The sequence below is a fragment of the Talpa occidentalis genome, unplaced genomic scaffold, assembly GCF_014898055.3.
Source record: "Talpa occidentalis isolate TD23 unplaced genomic scaffold, MPIMG_talOcc4v2.1 talOcc4.15, whole genome shotgun sequence".
In the NCBI taxonomy this organism is placed as follows: Eukaryota; Metazoa; Chordata; class Mammalia; order Eulipotyphla; family Talpidae; genus Talpa; species Talpa occidentalis.
In genome coordinates, this window is record NW_023601543.1 from 72,936,008 (window position 1) to 72,949,084 (window position 13,077).

The window sequence follows — 13,077 nt, forward strand, 5'->3', positions numbered from 1 at the left end:
ACAGTCTCAGTAGAATAACGCATTTGTCTTTTATTTGTCTCAATACTGAGTCAAGGAAGCTTTCTATACCAGCAGTTTTCCCAAAGAAGGGGGAAAAATTCAACATTAAAAACAACCACCTACACAGTCCTCTAAACACGGCTTTCTGAGTTAAAGTATAAAAGATTTGCAATGAGAGAAAATCACATAGAATGTCTATTTCTGTGTAGAGACAAGGAACTAAAGAGGAAACCCAAAATAGGAGGGATGGAAGCAGAGCTGCCAGTGACTCAGTAGGGAACCTTTAGTAAATCACTTAACCTGGTCTCATTGCCTTTCAAACTAATGCAGACCTGCCCTCACCTCCCAGGCCTTTAATCCCTTCGTCCCATTTATATTGCTTCCCCTGGCTTGTTCTGGGTCTCTGCTACTTCCCTCCCTCCATTCTCTATGACCAAACATATTTCTTTTCTTAATACCTTTCCCGGGTAGATTTTTTTCTTCCCTCCTCATCTTGCTCTACATGCCTGGAATGACTAGTGAGTCAGAGGTATCCTTTTAGAACCACACTTGCCATAAAGCCTTCCTGAAACAAGCTGTAAGTTGCTGCTCACCCTTTTTATTTTAGTAATTATTAAAGCCAACAGAAACGTTTCTTACTTTTATTTCTGAAGTTTCACTCCGTTGGTTATCGAGACTTATCAAGCTTGCTAATAAACTGTGCTGTTAAGATGTCGCTCAACAAGAGACGTGGTTTTTTCTTCATAGCAATTATATCTTCCAGTCTCTGCTCACTGCCTCCTTTTTCCCAACCTGGGTCATGTGCACAGAAATAAATTTTGGAAAATTACACATTTACCCTAGACCTAGGTGGAATAATTGTTTACATCTTGGATGAAGAGGTGGACACAAATAATTAAAGGTTAGAGGTTGCAATTTGACCAGATTAAAAGTGCTGCTTTAACCTTATATCTTATCATGCTTCCCTACTAATACTATTGGATTTATTCAAAGTTTGGAATTTGGTCTAACCACATCCACCCTGTAGAAAGACTGTAGAAATGCACTATGCATTTTAGAAATGCAAAAGATTACATATATAAAATCATGCTGAAATTTAATATTCTTAAATACTATTTCTATAATCTCTCAATTGAATTAATTAAGAAGTGGGAAGGCCCCAGAAAGCATAAATTCTTACATGGAAGAAACGGCTTTCTATGTACTTGTCTGGAGCTGAAAATTGGTGGAAGTGGTCATCCTGAGGACAATCGGAGGCACTTCTCGCCTGTACCTGTTCCTGAAGTGTAGGTTCTATTTTTTTTTTAAATATTTATTTATTTATGCATACAAGAGCTGGAGTGCAGGCCAAAGATGTGGGGGGTGAGAGGATTCACCAGAGACAGAGTGGGGAACAGAACAAGCAGACTGACTAAAATACACTGCCGAGGTAGCAGTGGGTGAAAGAGGAGAGGTCTGCTGCACCCTGTGGGTTGCTCCCTGGCAGAGGATCGAACTTGTGCTTCATTGGCTGTGGATAGATTCATAGTGCTGGGACTTAATCCCTTGAGCCACCAGGGAGGACCCTTGCATTGTAGGTTCTACCAAGCGTTCCCATAGCGGGGCTGGTTTTCAAGGACTCAGCCTTGAGAGATCATCCTTTGTATGAGCTAAGATTCCCGCAGTGGGTGGGCGCCCAAGATCAGCCTCCTGGGTGAATTCTCTCACTGATTAAAACCTCCACCTCCCAACCTGGAGTGGCCTTCTCTTCTCTCAACTCTCCTTGCCCTCAATGTACAAAAACCAATTTACAAGGCAACAAAATTGATATAAAGGAAAGGAAACCAAAGCAATCCAGGTGTCAATTTGGGTTTCACTATGTTTCTTGGTATCTTTCCCAAAAATAATCATCAAGGAGTAAGGTGGGGAAGGCAACGTGCAGTTTTTCTCTGGACATTTAGCGTGACTATGTGCTCTACTTTACAGACAAGAAACTTAGATGAGAGCGTGATATGAGAACTGCTCCAGGACCTGTGTCGGCTGCTTTCTGGGTCCTTAAAGCCAACACATGGATTTGTGTAAGTAGAGATGTGGGGATCAGTTCTATGCTCTATTATTTCTGTGAATTTCCAAGATGCTTCCATTTTTTTTGGGGGGGGGCATGATTTTGCGACTTCCACCTGTAAAGTGTAAGAATTTCCTTTTGGTTTTGTTTTTGAACCGATCCTTTTTTATTCTTTTAACTTTCAAACCTTTATAGTTTTCAAAATACAGATTTTTAATGTCGTATGACTTTGAAGCCAGCTGCATCATGCCCTTTTCTATTTTTTTCCTAACAACGATGTACCCATTTAACTACCTGATTGGATTCTAAGTTGTTGCCTTTATTTTCTTTCTTAGTTCATGAAAATCAGAGCTACTTTTAGATGACTATCCTCTTAAAAGTGATTCGGCTCTATCAGTTCTGACAATCATTAACAGCGTGTGGAAGATATGGGGGAAAAGACAGAAATATTTTGATATTCTTAGGGGATTTTCTAGGGAAAATGTTAGCAATGCTGACCTTTCGTATCAAGTTTAACCCACACAAATGGGCTCTTTACTGTCAACTTGATTTTCAAGAGGGTTAAAAACTGTTTAGTACAAAAATCCATTCAAATGATGCAAGTTGACATATCACTTGCATGTCAGATCATATGTATTTTTCCAGATCCTTGGCTATAGACAATAAACAAGCATAAGATTGTAGATTCTGAAAGGTGGCAAGAAAAAGGTGGAATGCCTAGCATTAGGGACCTTGGTACTTGAGGTATGGCACAAGATGAATCAGATCTTGACATAATCTGACAAGGACTTTATAGTTTTTCTTTGTGAGTTTTCTTATTACCTGCCATATATCTGAACAAAGAGATAAATATCTTTATCTCTTAGAATCCTCTAATCCAGAACTGCTGATAGCAACAAACAAAAGAAAACTCTCCCCTCCTACACCAAGTCCCTTTTCCCTAGGAAAAGGACTAGGAAAATGGTGAATTAACAAAAAAAACTGCCCCCACCTCCAGGATTTCAATGGGACCGAGTGAGGATTTGTTGTTTTTTGCTTTTTTAGAGATTTATTTTTATTTATCCATTCAAGAACTGGGGTGTAGGCCAGAGATACAGATGATGAGAGGGTTCACCAGAGGCAGAGTGGGGAGCAGAACAGGCAGATGTACTTAAATACACTGCTGAGTGGGGCAGCGGGTGAGACAGGAGAGGTCTGCTGTGCCATGTGGGTCAGCTCCCTGACTCGGAATTGAACTCAGGCTGCAGTGGCTGCCTATAGCTTGATAGCACTGAGACTTTAACCCCTGCACCACTGGGAAGGCCCCTGAGTGAGGATTTGACTTGTGCCACTGCCTTACCCCCCCTGGATCAGGTCCAGGCATTCTAATCTCCTCCTTCCTGCTGGGTTGGACCTAGGCAGGAACCTAGCCTTGCAAGTGTAGAGTCTATCTTCTGATTCCTACCTGGAGGAAACAGACAGCATTTGAATTCCCCTGCCGGGTGATATCAGCAGACTGTTCAGGGCAGCTGATCTCCGTCTCCTATCCAGTGCAGCTAGCCGGTGCTCCAGATTGCCCGCAGGGGTAGTGTTAGGGACCTGGCAGTAGCAGGTGCAGTTCTGATTCCCCACCCAGGGTAATGGTCATGGCATCCAGCTTGGAGCTGCCCCTCCGTCCCTACCCAGCATCTGAGAGAATCAGTGAAGAGGTCGGAGGTGGGGCTGGTTGTCGCTCTATTTTCCTCCTGTGAGAGGGGTCCAGTGGGGAGAGTAAGCTTGTACTCCCACTCAGCAGCGACGAGGTGGTGTCAGTAAATCAACTTCCCACCTTGCTGGTATCAGCAAGGCCCAGTGGGAAGCTGGGCTTTCACCACCATCCGAGGTAATAAGGTGGTGTGAGTTGGTGCCCCACTTTCTGCAGAAGAGTGCTAACAAGGGGCCTCCCATGGTGGCATAGCAGTTGAGCACTGGGCTGCGAAGCTGCCTCTGCAGCACTGGTGCGATCCCTGGCCATGGGAGAGGGTCCCACATGGCGCACAGACTTCTCCTGCCGTGCCCGCTGCTCCCCTCAGCAGTGTATTCTGTCGGTCTGCCTGTTCTGTTCCCCGCTCTGGCTCTGGTGAATTCTCTCACCCTCCTATGCTTCTGACTGTACTCAGTGCTTGTATAAATAAATAAATAAATCTTAAAAGCAAACAGAGTGTTAACAGGGCCAAGAGACACACTAAATCTCCATTTCACTTGTCTGAAATGTGATAGTGTGAGTTGCTGCCCTACTTTTGCCCAGATGGTTTGTGGTACCCAGTCCGAAGCCAAACGTGCCCGACAAACTGTCCTCACACTAAACTTGAACAGGGGACTGCATTGCTGAAAAAGGGGAGATTAAATAGGTCCCAGAGTCTCATATTGTCTAAAACATCGTAGAGAAAATCACCCTTTATGCTAAGAACCAGGCAACTCACAGAATGCATGGGAAAAAAAAAATGACAATCAACTGTTAGCACCAAGATGAATTAGATTTTGACATAATCTGACAAGGGTTTTATAGGTTTCCTGTATGATTTTCTTTTTTTAATTTTGGTGATGAGAACACTTAAGATCTACTCTCTTAGAAATAGTTCAGGTGTGTTATATAGTATTTTTTGAGAACTTCTGTCCATTATTTTATTTATTTAATTTTTTTTTATCAAGGTAACATTAGTTTACAACACTGCATATGATTCAGAGGCATAAGATCACACCTCAGATGCATGTCCTCGCATCACACCCTCCAACAAGGCACCCACAGTCCTCTATCATAGCCTTTCGTATTCTTTTTTTTAAAAAGATTTATTTATTTATACATACAAGAACTGGGGTACAGGCCAGAGGCATGGAGGATGAGAGGATCACCAAAGACAGAGTGGGGAGCAGAACAGGCTGATCTATTGAAATACACTGCTGAGGGGAGCAGTGGGCGAGACAGGAGAGGTCTCCTGCGCCATGTGGGTTGCTCCCTGGCTGGCCGGGGGAATCAAACTCGTGCTGCAAAGCCTGCGGATTGCTTCATAGGTTGCATCTTAACCCCTTGTGCTATCAGGGAGGCCCGGCAACCACATTTCTATTCTCTGTTTCTACCAGTTCAACTGTTTTAGATTTCACATATAAGCGAGATCATACAGCCTTTGTCTTTCTGTGTCTGGATTAGGAAATCTCGAAAAAGAAATCAAATTTATTAAAAAAGAAACAAATGTAAATCATAGAACTGAAAAGATAGGCTAACCAAGAAAATACACATACACAAATACAAACAACAACACTCCTTGGATTGTCTCGTTAGTAGAGTAGAAATTAACAGAAGATGGAATTAATGCATTTAAGGGCAGATTAATAGAATTTACTCAGTCATAACAGAATTGCCATAGTACTCAACAATTCTACTCCTAGGTATTTATGTCCAAGAAAAATGAAAACCTATGTTTACAAATTTTAAATGAAGGTTTATAGCAGCATTATTCATAGTGGCCAAAAAGTGAAAACAATCCAAATGTCCATCAGCAGAGGAATGAATAAGCAAGAGCTGGTATATTTATACAACGGAGTATTACTTACCCATAAAAATGACTGGAGTGCTGATATATGCTGCCAATATGATGGAAATCAAAGTCAACTAAAAATAAAGTGGTATGGTAAAGAAGCTAGACGCACAAAGCCACATATTCTCTCATTCTATGTATATATGTATCCAGAATAGTCGAATCTAAAGAGACAGAAAGTAGATTAGTAGTTTTCAGAGGCTGTAGGTGAAGCAAACGAGGAAAGACTGCTAATGGGTATTTCTGTTGGGAGTGATTAAAATGTTCTGAAGTTGAGGTGATGGTTATAGAACTCCTATAAATATCCTAAAAACCATTGAATTATATGCTTTAAATGGGTGAAATGTATGATACATAAATTATATATCAATAAAGCTGCCAAAATAAAAGTAATGTTAATATAGTAGACTAGGTCAGACCATTTCCTGTGTTTTTAAAATAATTTTTATGAAAACAACACTGTATTATACCATTGTATGTTTCGGGTATGTGTCATTATAAATCAACATCTGTGCATACTACCTTAATTGTACCACTAATGGTCCAATTCTTTTATTCACCATACATTTGACCCCTTTCACCCAGTTTAACCTCTCATCTTCCATTTTCCCTTCTAGCAACCACTAATTAGGACTTATGGTCTGAAAATTTATTTTTGTTTCATTTAGTTCATTCATTTGTTTGGAAATTGTATGAAATCATATGGTGTTTTCTTTGTTTTTTTCATCTGACATTTTTCACTAAGTAAATATTCTCTAGGTCCATCCATATTGTTGCAAATAATAGCATTTCATATTTTATGTAGCTGAGTAATAGGCTGTTGTGTATATTATACACCACATATTTCTTATCCAGTTACCTGTTGATGGTCACTTAGGTTATTTCCAGTTCTTGGCTGTTGTATATAATGTTGCAATGAACATGGGGGTACATATATCTCTTCAAATTAGTGTTTTTGTATTCTTTGAGTAAATATCCTGATGTGGGATAACTGAAACATATGGAATTTCTATTTTCAGTATTTTTTTAAGATTTATTTTACTTATTTATGCAAAAACTGGGGTACAGGCCAGATGTGCGGGAGGGTGAGAGGACTCACCAGAGACAGAGTGGGGAACAGAACAGGCAGACTGACTGAAATACACTGCTGAGGGGAGCAGCGGGTGAGATAGGAGAGGTCTGCTGTGCTGAACCTTGCCGATTGGCCGGGATCGAACCAGCACTGCAGAGGCTGCGGACAGCTTCACAGAGCGGCCTCACCAGGGGAGGCCCTATTTTTAGTCTTTTCGTGGAATCTTTGTATTGCTTTTCATAATGACTGTATCAATTTACATTCCCACCACAGTGTACAAAGTTTCCCTTCTCTCCACATCCTCTCCAACACTTATTGTTTTATCTTGTCTTTGGGATAATAGCCGATTTTCCCAGGTGTACTGTGATATTTCATTGTTTTGATTTTCATTTCCCTTATAATAAGAGACAATGGGCCATCTTTTCATGTCCCTGTCGGCCATCTGTTTGTTTTCACTGGAGAAGTGTCTGTTCAGCTCTAGTGCCCATTTTTAAAGCAGAATTTTTTTTTTTTTTTGCTGTTGAGTTTCATCAATTCTTTATACATTTTAAATATTAACCCTTTGCCAGACATATGATGTACAAATATCTTCTCCCATTCAGTAGTATGCCTTTTCTTTTGTATTTTTCTAAGATTTATTTATTTATGCATACAAGAGCTGGGGTACAGGCCAGAGGTGTGGGGGTGAGAGGATTCACCAGAGACAGAGTAGGCAACAGAACAGGCAGACTGACTGAAATACACTGCTGAGGGGAGCAGCGGGCAAGACAGGAGAGTTCTGCTGTGCCATGTGGGCTGCTCCCCAACCGGCCGGGAATCCAACTCGTGCTGCAGTGGATCCGGACAGCCTCATAGGTTGTGTCTTAACCCTTGCTCCACCAGGAAGGCCCAGTATGCCTTTATGTTTTGATGATAGTTTCTTTCACTGAGCAGAGATTTTTACTTTGATGTAGTCCCATTTATTTACTTCTGTTTATGTTTCCCTTTCTCTTGGAGCAGAATCCCCAAAGAAGTGTTGATGTCAAGAAGCATATCATCTATGTTTTCTTCTAGGAATTTTATGGCTTCAGATCTTACATCCAAATCTTAAATCCATTTTGACTTAATTTGTGTGTATGGTGCTAGGTAATTGTCTGGATTTTTTCTCATATATCTGTTGATTAGATCCTTTTGAATCCTTTTGTGCTTTTTTTGCATACAGAGCAATAGTTATTTAAAACAGTGGAGAGGGACCTTCCCGGTGGCATAGGGGTTAAAGTCTCAGCACTATCACGCTATCACCAGTCACTGCTGCATGAGTTCAATCCCCAGCCAGAGAGGTGACCCACATGGCACAGCAGACCTCTCCTGTCTCGCCTGCTGTTCCCCTCAGCAGTGTATTTCAGTACATCTGCCTGTTCTGCTCCCCACTCTGTTTATGGTGAATCCTCTCACCCTCCATGCCTCTGGCCTACATCCCAGTTGTTGTATGCATAAATAAATAATTCTCTGAAAAAATAAATAAAAATTAAAAAAAAAACACAACAGGGCCTCCCCAGGTGGTGCAGCTTTTGAGCGCTGGGGTGTGAAGCTGCCCGGAGCCTCTGCAGCACTGGTTCTCTCCCTGGCCACTGGCGAGGGTCCCACAAAAAAACAAAAACAAAACAAACACAACGAAGCAGGCCTCCCTGGTGGTGCAAGGTGTTAAGACACAACCTATGAAGCTGTCTGCAGCCTCTGCAGCACAACTTCGATCCCTGGCCAGCCAGGGAGCAACCCACATGGCACAGCAGACCTCTCCTGTTGTGCCCACTGCTCCCTTCCGCAGTGTATTTCAGTCAGTCTGCCTGTTCTGTTCCCTACTCTGTCTCTGGTGAATCCTCTCACCTTCCACACCTCTGGCCTATACCCCAGCTCTTGTATGCATAAATAAATAAATATTTTAAAAAAATGAAGCTATCCAATTCAATTCTGCTTAAATTATATCTTTTCTGAGCAACTGTACCAAGGACTTGGTGCCTGTGCACTGTGGCATAAGAAAGGAGAAACAGGTCTTCATCTCAGGGAGGCTACACTCACTGGAGGAAGAGACTTATAAATATTTATAATCTAAGATGGTCATTTTCACATAACTTGCTTCATTCAGTTATAGCACCGATACATAAAAATATAGCAGTAAATGGCAAAACTTGAACCCCATACAAGTAAAACACATATTTTTCTTCATGTTTACTTCCCCCATTGCTTTGATAAGAAGTAGCAAAACTGAAGCTTCGTTCAAGTTAGCTATCATTCTTCTTGATTCAGTCAGATACTTCAAGAACCTTCCTTTGGGCAATTGTTTGTGAAATCAACCTGCTCTACACTCCTGTGTTAACTTAGAAACAACCACTATTTCTAGCTGTAACTCTTGACTGGGCTAATAATGTTTTGAATTAATTGACTAGCTTGCAAATGTGAAGGATCTACTTGATGTATCTGACTGGGCAATTTTCTGTGAGTTGTGTTGGCTCATTTAAGATTCTGTGAAGAATATAATGATTGGCAGAAAAGCTTCCCTAAAGCAGCATTTATTTTGAAGATACATTACCTTTTTCTGGTGAACTTGGCAGTTCAACCTAATGTAAACTGATTGGAATTAACAATCACACAGCAAGCTAATAATGCCCACACTGAGAGAGGGTATTTGTCCTATCAAATGCAGTTAATAATCTTTTGATAAATCACAAAGATGATAGTACACTTTATGTAATCTGAAGTGGAAGTAAATGTAATACATTCAGAACATTGCCAGATCTCAGATAAAGGTCTAAAAGTACATATTTATCCAAACTTTTAAATTTGACTCTTTTCCACCCCACATAGGGAGGGGATTGAGGAATGAGGCCCATTTCTTGTAGGCCATGAAATGAATAAATGACTAGATAGTTGGTAATGGCATAATGATTTCTGTTCTAGAGTTCTCCCGCCGGGGTTCAAATCCCCCTTCCACTATTTCAGATCATGTGGGTTAGCTCCGTGACCGGGGATCGGACTCATGTAGCAGTGGCTGGTGAAAACCTGACAGTGCTGAGACTTTAACCCCTGCGCCACCAGTGAAGCCCCCAGATGCTTTTTTTTGGATGTAGTTTATTTTTGTTTTTTTTTGTCTGTGTGTTTGGCAGCATATCCAGAAACCCATTGTCAAGACTGATGTCAAAGAGCCTCTTTCCTGTGTTTTCTTCTAAGAGCTTTATAGTTTCAGGTATTAAGACTTTAATTCATTTTGAATTAATTTTTTTTAAAGATTTATTTATTTATTTATTTATAGAAGCACTGGGTACAGTCAGAAGCATAGGAGGGTGAGAGAATTCACCAGAGCCAAAGCGGGGAGCAGAACAGGCAGACTGATGAAATACACTGCTGAGGGGAGCAGCAGGTGCGGCAGGAGAGGTATGCGTGCCATGTGGGACCCTCACCATTGGCCAGGGATGGAACCGGTGCTGCAGAGGCTGCGGGCAGCTTCACAGCCCAGCGCTCAACCACTGCGCCACTGGGGAGGCCCATTTTTGAGTTAATTTTTTTGAACTGTTTAAGACAGGGTTCTGGTGTCATTCTTGTACATATAGAACTTTTCCAACACCATTTATTGAATAGACTATTCTTCCCTCACTGTGTGTTTGTGATACAACTATATATACCTTGATTTATTTCTGAGCTCTCTGTTTTGATCCATATGTTTGGTTTTATGCCAGTACCATGCTGTTTTTGACTACTATATCTCTGAATTATAGTTTGAAATTGGTAAATGTTATGGCTCCATTTTTGTTTTTCTCAAAATTGCTTTGGCTTTTAACAGTCTTTTGTGGTTCCATACACATTTCAGGTTTTTTTTTTTCTATTTATATAAACACCATAGTCATTTTGATAGCATTGAATCTGTAGATCACTTTTGGTCTTATAGACTTGGCAATATTAATTCTTTAACTCAAAGAACATGAGAGGTTTCAATTTATTTGTGTTTTCCTCAATTGATTTCATCAATGTTTTATAGTTTTCAGTATACAGAACTTTTCACTTCCTTGTTAAATTATTCCTAAGAATGTTTTTTTTTTGGTGTTTCAGATCTTCAATATTTATTATTTTGTTATTCACAACCTCATCATTATTCCTTACAATGTACATACCATCCAAGATAGATAGATAGATAGAGAGAGAGAGAGAGAGAGAGAGAGAGAGAGAGAGAGATTGCATTGCATTCACTCTAATAATAGATGAGGTCTTTAACATTATTGATATAAACTTTGTTATATAATTAACTTTAAAATGTCAGTGAGGTGTTTTTAAGGTATAGTTGGCAAAATTGTAAATGGGATTACTTTCTTAAGATTTCTTTCAGAAAATTTGTTGTTAATGTATAGAAACACAAGTGATTTTTGTATCTTGGTTTTGTACCCCGCTGTAGCCTGCTTTGATCTACTACAGAACTGCATACCTATCTGAATATATTTTTCCAGCATTATCATTTATTTGTTTGTTTATTAATGGAGCATTGGCCTATGGAATATAGAAATTAATATCACGAGAATTCTTCATAAGATCAAAATTGACATCAAATGTCACATTTAAACTTATAGTTGTTGGAAATATTCTTATGTTTTGTTTCCTTGATACTTTTTTTTTAAATATTTGTTTATTATTTATACAAGCCCTGGGTACAGTGAGAAGCACGGGAGGGTGAGAGAATTCACCAGAGCCAGAGCAGGGGGCAGAGCAGGCAGAAGGACCGAAGCACACTGCTGAGGGGAGCAGCGGGCGGCAGGAGAGGTCTGCGCGCCATATGGGACCCTCCTCCGGTTGCCGGGGAGCAGCTGGGGATCAAACCGGTGCTGTAGAGGCTTCGGGCAGCTTCGCAACCCAGCACTCAATCACTGCACCACCGGGGAGTCCCTCCTTGATACTTTTCTTATTTGACTCAAGTGATATATGTAGATAAACTTTCTTAATGAAATGGGAGCAGTCAAAGGAATTAGCAATTATGTTCTCAGTAGCACTTTTCAGTCCCATAAAATAAAATAGGTCAGAAATAATAGTAAATTCATTAAAACAGGAACATTTGTGAAAGCAAAATATATTCTGTAGTTAAAATATAGGTTCCTAATGCAGATGGTTATCATGAGCTCATTATTTTAAAATAATTATTTGCATCCAGAGAGCATTCTTTTTAAGTCACATTGTTATTAACATAAAAATTGCTTATCCACCTAATTTATACCTGTTATATGGCATCTGTTTCCACTCAAATCAGAAAGTAGTCTATGTGTTTCTTGCTAATAAGAATTGCTCTGAATATGAGAATTTGTTTTTCAATTTATATTCCATATTCTTGAATTTGTCATGGTATTGGTCCTTCTGCCTAATATCACTTAGGTATGTGACTGATAGAGGACCCCTCAATATTGTGGTCTCCAAGGACACTAAAATTTCATCTTGTCTCCCATCTGTATATAGAAATTAGCATAGGTGACATTTGTCTTGAGACATCCCCCTTACCACTGTATAAGGATCTGATCATTTCAAAACTTTGTGATTTTTTTTAATTTATACAAGAGTTGGGGTACAGGCCAGAGGCGTGGGAGGGTGAGAGGATTCACCAGAGACAGAGCGGGGAACAGAACAGTCAGATCGACCAAAGACACTGCTGAGGGTATCAGGGGACGAGGCAGGATAGGTCTGCTGCGCTAAGTTGGTATCTCCCTGACCGTCAGGCCAGGAATCGAACCCGCACCACAGAGGCTGCAGACAGCTTCACAGTGCTGCGCTCAACCCGCTGTGCCATCCGCGAGGCCCCATTTCAAAACTTTGGTTCTGTCTTTGTGTAACCAGAAAATGGGGAGCAAAGGTGCACAGCTGGGTTGTTTATTTAGGTTTCATAGGCCAAGGAGCTAGAGATGGACTCAGGGAGTTGGCTTCATTTGCCATAATGAAGAAATCTTCACTGATGTCTTTGATTTTGAGAAATGTTTCCTTCATTCATGTTTTTGGATTGCACTGTTTCTTTTTATTTTAAAGATTTATTTATGCATACAGAGATGGGTACAGGCCAGAGATGCGGGGGATGAGAGGATTCACCAGAGACAGTGGGAACAGAACAGGCAGATTGACCAAAATACACTGCTGGAGTGTGCAGCGGGCAAGTCAGGAGAGGTCTGCTGTGCCATGTGGGTTGCCCCCTCGCCGGCTGGGGATAGAACTCGGGCTGCAGATGCTACTGATTGCTTCATAGTACAGTGCTTAACCCCTTGTGCCACCAGGGAGGCCCCTGGACTGCACTGTTTCTGCCAATTTTTGTCTTTGGGGTGCGTGTGTGTTTGGGGGGTGTGTAGTGTGTGTAGTGTAGTGTCAGTGGTCACTGACCGGCTAACCAACTAGTCAGGGAGAATGAGAAG

At 40.9% G+C, this 13,077-nt stretch overlaps 1 pseudogene; it reads right to left on the reverse strand.

The window, feature by feature from the left end:
* Positions 1 to 667: 667 nt before the first annotated feature.
* Positions 668 to 13,077, reverse strand: part of LOC119245726 (60S ribosomal protein L7a-like) — an 81,304-nt pseudogene continuing 68,894 nt past the window's right edge.